An 11724-nucleotide genomic window follows, 5' to 3' on the forward strand; every position below is an offset into this window, starting at 1 on the left:
GCTAGTACCAGGAGTGGATATGGGTCATAATCTCTTGTTTTATTCTGCAGTCTGTATTTTTAGATGCATTTTTCTAAAGGCAAGAAACTCATGTAACACATGGTTTGTCCACTTTTACGGATGATAAAGTAGCTCTCACTTGTCACATGACTCTTAGTGAAAGTGCCCAGTGATGGAATTAGCAAAACATAGCTAAACCACTGCAGTGAACTACCATACCTACAGGGGGGGCTGCTGCTATGGGACCGAGAGATAAGGGGGTGGTGGAGATTCCAGTCCACTCCTACACTGGACCCTCAATAGAGCAAATCGGGGGGGTCTTTGGACTAGGGGATTGGAACCGCTAGGCTTTCCCCCCAATGTTGCTATCCGTCCCGAGCAGGCCATGTTCCAACCCTACCTAATTATGAGGGTAAACTCATCAAACAACTTGTTTCTCTTCTGGCAAGCTGCAAATGAGCTTGCATTCTATGCAAATATGCTGTATTTTCCGTTACAGTTAGAGAGGTCAAGAGGAACTATAGAAAATAGGACGACGTGCAACAAAGACTCTATACATGAAAAGACAATGCTCTGACTGAACATAAGGCACAGCCAACATATCATTTTTCAGCAACTGAAAACCCACTGACACTACAAATTACAAACATGACCCACAACAAAGGCCTAACATTTATAATATAGAATGCACTCTTCTCCAATGCCCCAATGGAACATGCTCAAACAAACCTTCTTCAATGTGAGTAGCAAACACAATATTACCTCTCTTGTAATAAATCTCTTGTTGCCTCACAGCTAACAAACCAATAACTTGAAACAAAACAAGGGACAATTAAACTTTATTCAGCCATTTCTCATTAATTCATACAGATTAAGAAAATGACATAGAGAACCTCAAAGCTCCTTTACTTAGTTTATTGCAAAAATGTCCCAGTTATTGTTGTTCAACTTATTTTTTAAAGTAGAAGATTAATAACCTCCCTGAAAACTAAATAGTTAAAACCTTTAAAAATATATTTCTACAGTATGCAGTCTTTGGACCAGACTACAAGTGTTAGTCTTATATCCTTTGTAGAGAGTCTTAGTGAGATTAAGATCTGTGTTTCCGTAAATAATAGGACAGTCTAGTATGTATTAACTAGAGATGCTCAGGCTCGGTTACTTCAGAACCGAACACACACAAACACACCCTCGGAATTTAAAACGAGGCAAAATGTCATTGTCACATTGTTGGATCTCGGATCTCGCGAGTTTTGAAATTCTTTTTAAGATCCATCATAGCGAGGGGTGGGAGGGAGGACGGACCCCCATTTTTCTTTTAGGCCACTGCTGTGTGCCAATGTGTCCTAGATGTGCTAGGAACTGCCGTGTGTTTGTGTCATTTCTCTGTCACTTACCATCCAGCCAGGTCACTGCAGTATTTGTCCGAAAGTGTATGAAAATAATATTGTGACCTGTGATGTGGTCAAAATTGACTGCAAATGACTTGAAATTAGTGTTATTGAGGTTAATAATAATAATGTAGGAATAAAAAAAGAGCAAAATTATGTGATTTTAGCATATTTTAGGATTTTTTCTAAAAAATCAAAAACCAAAACAAATGAGCGCGGTTTTGCCAAATCCAGATCCACAACCAAAACGAAAATCAAAACCAGTTCACAGGGGTCAGTGGGCATCTCTAATATTAACTAGACAGCCTGGAGCATTAGAGCTGCAAATTGCTGAAATGTAAGTTCCAGGGCAATGGGAAATATATATATTTTTTAATCCATTCGGACTAATTCAGGAAAGAAGAAGGAAGATTCTCTGTTGAATTGCGAATCTAATAAAGAGGTAAACGAGGGCTTTTGGGAAGGGTTTTCTAATTAAATGACATTGTATATGAGTGCCTGTATAGTTTCACAATCACCAGCATGCTCTCTCAGTATCTAGCAGCATTGAGAATACTGGTAGGTATAGTTTTACAAGCCATGACTACCGGTGGCTGACAAGCCTTGCTGAGATTTGCAGTCCACACAGTCATCTTAATCGTCCTTGTGTATTTGCATCTGCCCTCTAGTAGGTGTTAAAATTACTCCTCCTAATAAGCATATATGCATGTTGCTGCAGCTCTGCATGAACACGCCATTACTGTTATCAGCTTAAAACAGTTCCTTCCCTACACCCTCATTAACAAAGGGTCCTGAGTGTCAGATGCTTTTATGCACATTAAGTAAACTAGCATAGTAATTACTCTGCATCAGGCCATAAAGTGATAAACAGGTAAAACCTGAATAACTGGGTTTATCTCTGGGTACGCTATTTGCAGTTTGTTCAAGCTTGTTGGACCCCCCTGTGTGTGAGTCATCTGTTGAGATGCTTGAATTTGTTTCAAAGCAATTCTTTAACTGGGTCATTGATTCTGCTCTATAGTACAAAAATTTGAAAGAAATAATAAACTCTAAATAGACTAAAATGTTGAGCTCAAAACTGGTATTTATTCTCTTTGAAATATTATTTAAATGTTTAATTATTAAAACGTATTTAACTTTTTTGTCTTTAAAATTGAACTGTTGACACTGCTGCGTTTGAAGTTTGTTGTTCTCGTTTGAGATTCACTGTTCACGAGTTGTTAAAAAAAGTATTAATATAAGCACAACAGAGTGGTTCAAACTGGTGCATGACATGATTATGAAACAAAGTTTATTTATTCATCTTGTCATAGTAGGAAATGTTATCCTTATTTTTTTTTATTGCACTGTTTGACTGTCTGAATGTTGTGTTTCTAAGTTCTCATATGTACTTATGAAAACAGTTCAGATTGTATGGCATTTTTAGGAAAGGTATAGATGCTATATTTCCTTAAATAAAAACATGTATCTGATATAACCCTTTAAACATAAATCACAGAAAAGTGAGAGACAAATTGTTATGTTTATATTACAAGCATGTTTTATTTGAGAGCGTAATTTATTTTTTAGAAAGAAAAACTGAACATTTATAGAATATTTGTAAACATAATATTTTACAATTAAATATTTTCATTATTTATCATTTTCTTTAAATAATCATTTATTGAAATATCATAGCTGTGTCACATCCATCAAATTATATTTTAAAGAGAAATCACAGTGTTTTACAAGTCTGCAGTAGAAAAAATTCCAAAGTGTTTCAGCTATCATTGACAGGGTCCATAAACCCTAATAACACCCAGTGTGAAGAATCGAGTCAGTGTAGTTGCTGATGATCTAAAATGTGAGCAGACGAAAGGGGGTTGAGGTTGAACTGCTGCAGATCGAGAGTCAGAGAAAGCAGGGATACCAACATTCCAGGATTTGTAGGAAAACCGGAGAGGGAGATCAGGAAGAACACTGTGCAAGTCATAATTTTTATTCTGTATATAAATCATTATTTATGCATTATAAACTTCTAACCTTTGGCTAAATTAGAACTACTTTTCATATAGTCATCTAGGATGCAGTGGAATGTGGCGCCAGCGGTGGGATATTGGAGGACACAGAAATACTGGCCTCAGACTAAGCAAACTGAATATTAAGGAGAAGATAGGTCTAATGCAAAACATTCATGACACGGCTTCTCCTACAGAAGATTGTAACAAATGATTCATTTCAGGATAAACCAGGTCTAGGGATCAATAAAATTATGCTAAAGCACTGTATGAGCATCAATTCAATTTGACATCTTTTGAAGAAAAGCTAACTCCAAGCTCAGGTGGTGAGAAATTTTCCCTTTTGATGGAAAAGTTTATTATAAAGTATTTATGGACAACAGGAATATGACCTGAGTTCTCCATGTCAGGCTGAATAAAGAATACATTTACCCCATATGCTGCAAGGACACATTGGAGATATGCAAGATAGTATTTAATCTTTTGTAAGGATGGTGTTCAAAATATAATAAGATACTCATTTATTTCTACTCTTCCAATTGTCAAAGCATTAAAATTCCTATTTTTTTCCTCACTTTTTTCCGCTCTGATTTAAGGTTGAATCATTTGGTGATCAAGACTGGGGTTACATAACTGTTGTTGGTAGACAAAATACTTATGAAAGCCCTTAAACAAAGTTAGTGATGGAACAAGTGGGGTACTTGTATCATAGGCATATTTATGAGTGAACTGAGTGGATTTATAAATAGCTAATTATGAACTGATGGAAGGAGTCAGTAGGGCTACAATGACTGATGCCATGTTCTTGACGATCCTGTAGGCACGTGTTGTTACTGTAGATGTCTACCACATATTTTATACTGCATGTAACTGTTAACATGTAACACTTTATTTTCCAATTTATTCAAAGCATTTAAAATGTTTTAAATAATCATGAACATGTATCATTTATTTTTAAAGTATATCTAAAATAGCAATTTTGCGAACAGGAAGGCAAACGCTGTATAGAAGAAACCGGCATATAATCCAATGGCGACACAGCTGCAGGATGTGCCCAAGCTAATATTCAACCCAGTGAACATTTCAAAATCATTACCAAGCGGGTCACAGAAGCTTTGGGTGGTACAACCCCAGAGGGCAATGGTTTGTTTTACTGTTCCTGCGGGAAACAGTGTATAGAGTTAATTTCACGGATCTTGTCAATTGGTTTGAAGCAAAAACACATTGAATCTAATTTAGAGTTAGGAGTGAATTTAGCTAAGAGGTACATTTTTGAAGCTTGGCAAAACCATGTTGATTTTTTTGGGGGGGGGGATTTCAAATGTTCAGATAAAATTTGAAAGGGACTCAACTCTAATCACAGTGTTAAAATAAAGCCATTACCCTTTTTTTTTTTGTAATGGATCAGCTCTCCCACTACATCAAAGAAAATAGTTTAACCATAGGGGTGCGCAGAACATTTAATTAGGGTGTGCACCCAGGGAAACCGAGAGAGGGATACTCTGCACCCAATTCGCCACCAGAGAGAGGTGTTTAGCACCACCTAGGGGGAGGGTGTCTAGAAGTCCCCCCAGTTCATTTTATGCCACACAGTAGTGCCCCCAGCTCAAATTATGCCTCACAGGAGTGCCCCCAGTTCGATCATATAGCACAAATGTTCCTAGACAAATGGAGAACGTTCTATGCGCTTTTGACGTGAGGGATCCAGCAAAGCCAGAGAGACATCAGCTGGATTCCATTGAGAGTGACAAGTAGCACCATCCTGCAAAGCGTTTCGCAGCTTCTTGGATTTACTAATGCTGCTGTCCCCATAGAGGTCTATAGGGACAGCACAGCTTTTGATAATTAGGAGAATGTCAGAGAAATCTCTGATGTTAACCCTTTGTTAAACAGCAAAAAGTGAAATAGCTTATTGCTGGCTCTTCTTAAATAGACCCCAATATCAGTGCATAAGGTGCATGAGTGTAACACTTCAATGTTTTTGTGACTTTTGCTGGATCAGTACATTTATCACAGTATGTCATTCATTTTATATTTTGTCTTAATAAAACTAACATTATTTCTATCACTAAATTAAATACACTCCTACATCACAGTGCATTCTCTTCTGTATAACTATTAAGGCAGGTACAGCTCACCGCATCCAGGACTATTAGTCCTATATGTTGCTAAAGTTCTTTTACTCAAAAAATAAGTAAAGGCAATGACTTGTTCCAGAATGCACATAGCAACCTTCCACATGAATGTTAAATATTGAGTATTTCTCTGTTCTGCTATATACTGAAAATGAACCATAATTAAACTTACAATATAATTTGAGTTAGAAGCAAACCAAAAAAGGAAAAGGAAAGACAACTGTACCCTGGCAAAGCCATGTTGCACTGCAGGGGAAACAGATTTAGAATAGGGAGCAGATGAGATACACTGAATCAGACTGACTGACAGCTTATCAGTCTTGCTTAGCAGAAATAGACTATGTGGATTGGTGAATACATACATACAGGGCCGTAACTAGGGCTGTGCCATAGGGGCGACCGCCCAGGGCGCAACGCTGAAGGGGGGCGCAATTTAGGAATATTTTAGGTTAATTTGGTTAAAATTGAGGGCTAGGGGGGCGGCATTTGTCTTTCTCGCCCAGGGCACTAGAATTCTAAGTTACGGCTCTGCATACATAGGGCCAGTGATACCCCAATAACTCATATGATCAAAGACAACAGTGTCCTAGAGATATATCAGAGGGGCTCGAGCTGAATTTCAATGGTTGTCTTTAGTAGCCCTTTAATATAGTCAAAAATGAGGATGCTGACACAGACAATGTGTAACATGCTGTAGACACTCACTTGTAGGAAGAGGTTGGGTGCAATTATCAGTTGAGTTACAACATGAAGTTCCTGTTCTGACTTTGCCGTAAAAAAAAGGTCCAACTTCCATATAAATTACATTCGCTCGTCGCTCCGCATGTTACAGCGTACTGTATCGAGTTTGAGCTTCCTGTGTACAGTATATGAGAGAACATTCTGATTACTGTTCCATATGCAACGCAATTCTTTTTATGTTAATTTATACCACACAACGTGCACATTCCTCTTTTTAATAATTTTACTAGAACATTTTTTTTATAAGAAATATTGTATTTGGTTTTTGTTAACAATAATATCATGGATAGGGAATGGGGATACAGAGGAGAGATATGAGGGGGATGTACAATCTTATTTCAATGTTAAAAACATTTAGCACAATAGGTGACAAGCTTTAGAATGACGAAACCATTTGATACATAGTTCAACAATTATTAAATAACCAATAAGCTGTTGTAGGAGATTTCGATGTAGGGACAACAGGTGTGGGGAGAAATTGGGGGAGCGTTAGTAAGGGAAACAAAAGGGGTGGAGGTGACTGGAGCGAAGATAAAGGAAGGAAACCAGACTTAGCAGGCAGCCATTCTTATAAATGGGAGGTTTGGCTGTCCATATAGGGATTGTTCCAGGCAAGTATTGTAGAATTCAATGTGACTATCATGTATTATACTAGTGACATGTTCTACCTGTGACTAGTGACATGTTCCACCTACCTGTGTTCAGCAGGATCAGAGAAGGTGTCTTCCAACATCCATTATAACTTACAGTAGGAGGTGAATTATTTTTCATAATACACAAATTTTCCTTCTCAACACAAAAGTGATAATATCATGAACTCCCAGATTGTAAGTGATGACTTCATAACTCAAACTATGCAAACCGATATTATTTGCACATATTTATACCTACATTAGCAGTACTTGTGTATAATGGCTAAAATAGATATTAGCGGATACCAGATACTGTATTGTTATTCACCCTTTCTTCTCTGCAGTGTAATAACCATCACCATGATATCACTTTTATAACTGTGAAATTCCCATCCAGTTATTGTCATACCTACTGTGACTACAGAATAAGCAGCGACACAGACTTGACCAGTTGTACAGTTCATAGTAGGTGCAGTACAGGATGTCTCACTAGTACTCAACAATGTTTATATGAGAGGGAAAAGCCTGGAATAGAAAATACAGTATAAACTTTAACATGCAAACTAATATCCACATATATGTAGTAATGTTATCATTGTTGTACAATTCAGGGATACATTGTAAATAATAATTCTAAACGTACACAATATAAAAAAGTAACTAGAAACTAATGAGATTACAATATAATTCAATGTCCAATCAACACTGTAGAGAATGACAGAAGCTTTCAATTTTGAGAGAGCAGGTGAGTTCGTTGCCCACTGCTTAATTATGAGTGGTTTGTATGTGAGCAGTCTCTGTGCTGTAGGTTTGGAATAATTTTAGAGATACTGTGTATCTGCATACCTTCCAACATCTGACAGCTGGACCGAAGGCGTGACCATGTCATGTCGAGAGCGTGACCATGTCACGATTGGTCATGCCCCCAGGCGGCTGCTTTACACTGCAATGCGCTAGACTGCACAATAGAAATCTCCCTTTCCCCAACATTCCCACCTGCGGGACAAACATGTTCTTGGGCAAGACAGCGGAACAGAGCCATAAATTTGGGACTGTTCCACTGAAATCAGGACAGTGAGGAGGTATATATCTGGGTAAGTATATATCATGTGCCTGAAGGTTTTTGACAAAGGAACTGTGAGGACAAAGGAATACTTTTCAGGCAGTGCTTCTACTTCTGTTACTTCTGTTGTTATCTTAATACCAGTTTTGACTAAGGGGTAGGGTATATTTACTAAACTGCGGGTTTGAAAAAGTGGAGATGTTGCCTATAGCAACCAATCAGATTCTAACTGTCATTTTGTAGAATGTACTAAATAAATGATAACTAAAATCTGTTTGGTTCTTATAGGTAACATCTCCATCATTTCAAACCTGCAGTTTAGTAAGCACATCTCTATATCTCTATATCTGTCCTCACATATTAAATTATCCCTTGTAGTAGAACAACATGGTTTAGCAAAGATGCACCTTATAGCTGGGTTTATGTCTAAATCTGTCCCGAAGGACGCTGGATCCCTTTCCCTTGTTTATGTATATGATGTTAAAGAGAAGTATTGTATTTAAACTGAACGCAATATCTGTCTGGTGCACGTAGAATTCCAGTCCAGTCATTTTAAACAATTGTATACCAAAACAGAGAGTAACTGAACCAGTTCTCTGTTAGGGCTTCCTCGATACTCAGTACATGTGTAATTAAGAGGCAAAACAGGTCTGTCTGACTTGCTATTTCTACACATGCCGTTAAGGACAAGTCCATTGTTAAATTTGGCAGTGCTCAGATATAGCATCATACAGTAATTGTGGAGCGCTAAATAGACTGATGGTCCATTACATACTTTAATTTTCCATAATATTGTAAATCAGAAAAAAATCGGCACATTTTGTTTAATGTTAAAAACGCTGGTTTAATACACCAATAATAACAAATAAACATATGCAACCACATGAATTTGTTCCAGAAACATTTATTATGTAGTAACTAAAATCTAATCCATTATCAAGGTCTTTAAGTGATACATTAATTTGCAGTTGCTACAATTTACTGGATTTTCATCTCAATTCCTAACTAAATTTATGGGTGTTATAACAGTTGCGCAAAATATAGCACCCTTTGAAATCTAATAGTAATGTGTTCTACCCGATGTTCACAGAGTTTGTAGATTGCTAATAGCAAAGTAGGTGGGGTGAATTGGAACTGGGATCCTGACAATCAGGGGTGTATTTACTAAACTGCGGGTTTGAAAAATTGGCGTTGTTGCCTACAACAACCAATCAGATTCTAGCTTTCATTTATTTAGTACATTCTACAAAATGACAGCTAGAATCTGATTGGTTGCTATAGGCAACATCTCCACTTTTTCAAACCCGCAGTTTAGTTAATATACCCACAAGAGTAAATTAAAGCATGCAACATTGCAGAAAATACATTTTGCCAGGATTCACAAAATTGGCTACATGATTTTGCCACATTAATTAATAGAATTTTTAGATCTTCATGCAACACTGAAGTCAATTTGTAGTTAAATGGATGAACCTTTAAAAAGTGGAAATTAAGGAAAAGCAAATAAACATCTTCACTTACTTTAGTATAATCACACGCAAAACATGCATTGGCAAAATAACAAATAAATATATACTTTATCAATTAAAAGCATGAAAACAGCTAAAAATGCAGTTACATAAGTAAATTTGTAATTGACTTACCTGTTGCTGCTAGAGCAGAGAAAACAAGTAAGGAACCCAGCACAGACACCATTGTATATATTATGTATAATCTAATCTACAGCAGATAGAGGTAAACTTCCCTGAGAGCCCTCTCTATTTATACTATAAGGAGGCAGATAACAGGGAGGTGACAGGAATGTGGCTGTAAAGGAAAGAATGTTGAATTGGAAAATAGCTTTTTTCTATTGGTTCTCCATACCTCCCAACTGTCCAGATTTCAGTGGGACAGACCAGAATTTAGGGCTCTGACTCACTGTCCCGCCTCAGAATTTGTTTGTCCCATGGGTGGGAAGGTTTGGGGGGAAGGGAGATATCTAATGGGCAGCAGCCCTCTGGAGGCGTGGCCAAGCCCCCACTGTGATGTTACCACGCCCCCTCTCTCTTAAAATGTTGTGAGGTATGGTACTTAAATCATACTTACCAACTTTTTACACCTGCCCCTCCGGGAGGTACAGTGTGTGGATGGAAGGCGGTGGAGTGTGGTGAATCGCTTCATTTTGGCCCCACCATGCAACGTAAGGATGCAAAGGCATCATTTTGATTTTGATGCTGAGGGCGGGGCAAAAATGACACAATTCACTATTCATCGCGTCATGGAGGCTCTCATCCTGCCCACTTCACTAGGAATCAGGCAGGGTCAGCGTGATACAGGAGAATGATCTGCTCTCGTAGGAGACCTACCCAGAACTTGTGTTAGAATAGCTCTTCTGTGGGATTGTACCAGGTGGGCTAGCCTTCACTATCCCGCGAGCATCAATGAGCCTTGGGCCCCAATGACCCTGTTGCTGTGCTGGTTCAAAGGTTATCCCTCCTTGAACAACTTGTGGTAGGTACTATCCACTACATACCGGGAACACCCCACAAGACCTGCCATTTTGGAATTGCTCTGACCCAGTCGTCTAGCCATCACAATTTGGCCCTTGTCAAAGACGCGCAGATCCTTACGCTTGCCCATTTTTCCTACTTCCAACACATAAACTTCAAGAACTTTCCATCCCTTGACACATGCCTTTGTTATGAGATAACCAATGTTATTCACTTGCCTGTGGTATTAATGTTTTGGCTAATAGGTGTGTATACCTATATCTGAATTTAGCCCAATAATGGGATAATTGCTGAATCAGCCAAATATTGTATTCGCATATACATGATTAAAGAAACCCTAAAAACATGAACTGCTGGTAGCTCTTGAGGACTGAGTTTGGGCACCTCTGTTCTAAGTGATGTATTTATTATTTTTTGCTAACTGTAATAGTGTATCCTTTGGCATCCATCTGTATGATATTAGTTTGTAGATTTCCACCAGGCATGTCTCTGCAATCTTTTATATCTTGTAAGAATTAGTAACATTGCGAGTCTCCATATAGTAGAAGCGTGAGAGTATTATTTGTATTAGATATGAGTGGTTCGGATTCAGAGAAATCCAAGTGATATGAATTTTGAGTTCCGAGTGAAACCGAGTTATGTTTCTCGCCCCAAATTCGTATCTGAAAACGAGGGTCAAAATGGCATTTCTGGTAAAATATCGGATCTCATGAGTTTTGGATTATGATCTTTTATATATCGCCCTCCCTCCTGTTCTTATTTGCCATTTTTGAAGTGTTAGCATGTGGGGTGGAGGGTGGAGGCAATTATATGCTAAGAACATCCCTTTCAAGGGGGTTAGACAAGATGAAAGGCAATTTATATAGAAATAGCTGTGATTTTACTGCAGTTTATGTAGAGATCAGTCTGCTAAAATTGTGCGCTCATCAATTTGGTGTCAGAGAGCAAAGAAGTGGCTAGTGGTTGTAATAGCATATGTAGTATAGACATCTGAACTATTTATTGGAGAAAAACAAGGTGCTCTTTGACTCTGAGCAGCACACCCCAAAAAACAAATTTGTTTCTTGCTTTTAAAATCCAAATAGGTGAAAACAATTCTGTAAGAAGCAGTATCAATGAGCTCTTTATTAAGTGGGCAAAAAGCAGGGTGTTCTTTGAGTGTGAGCAGCATTAGCATCTCATATTGTCATTTTGAATTATGGGAGGAAAGAAAGGTAATTTGGAGCTCCTTCTACATACTATCTATGGTGTACTTAAGCTGCCCAGCGTCCAGTGT

This window comes from Mixophyes fleayi, chromosome 11 (genome assembly GCF_038048845.1).
Source record: "Mixophyes fleayi isolate aMixFle1 chromosome 11, aMixFle1.hap1, whole genome shotgun sequence".
NCBI classification, from domain to species: Eukaryota; Metazoa; Chordata; class Amphibia; order Anura; family Limnodynastidae; genus Mixophyes; species Mixophyes fleayi.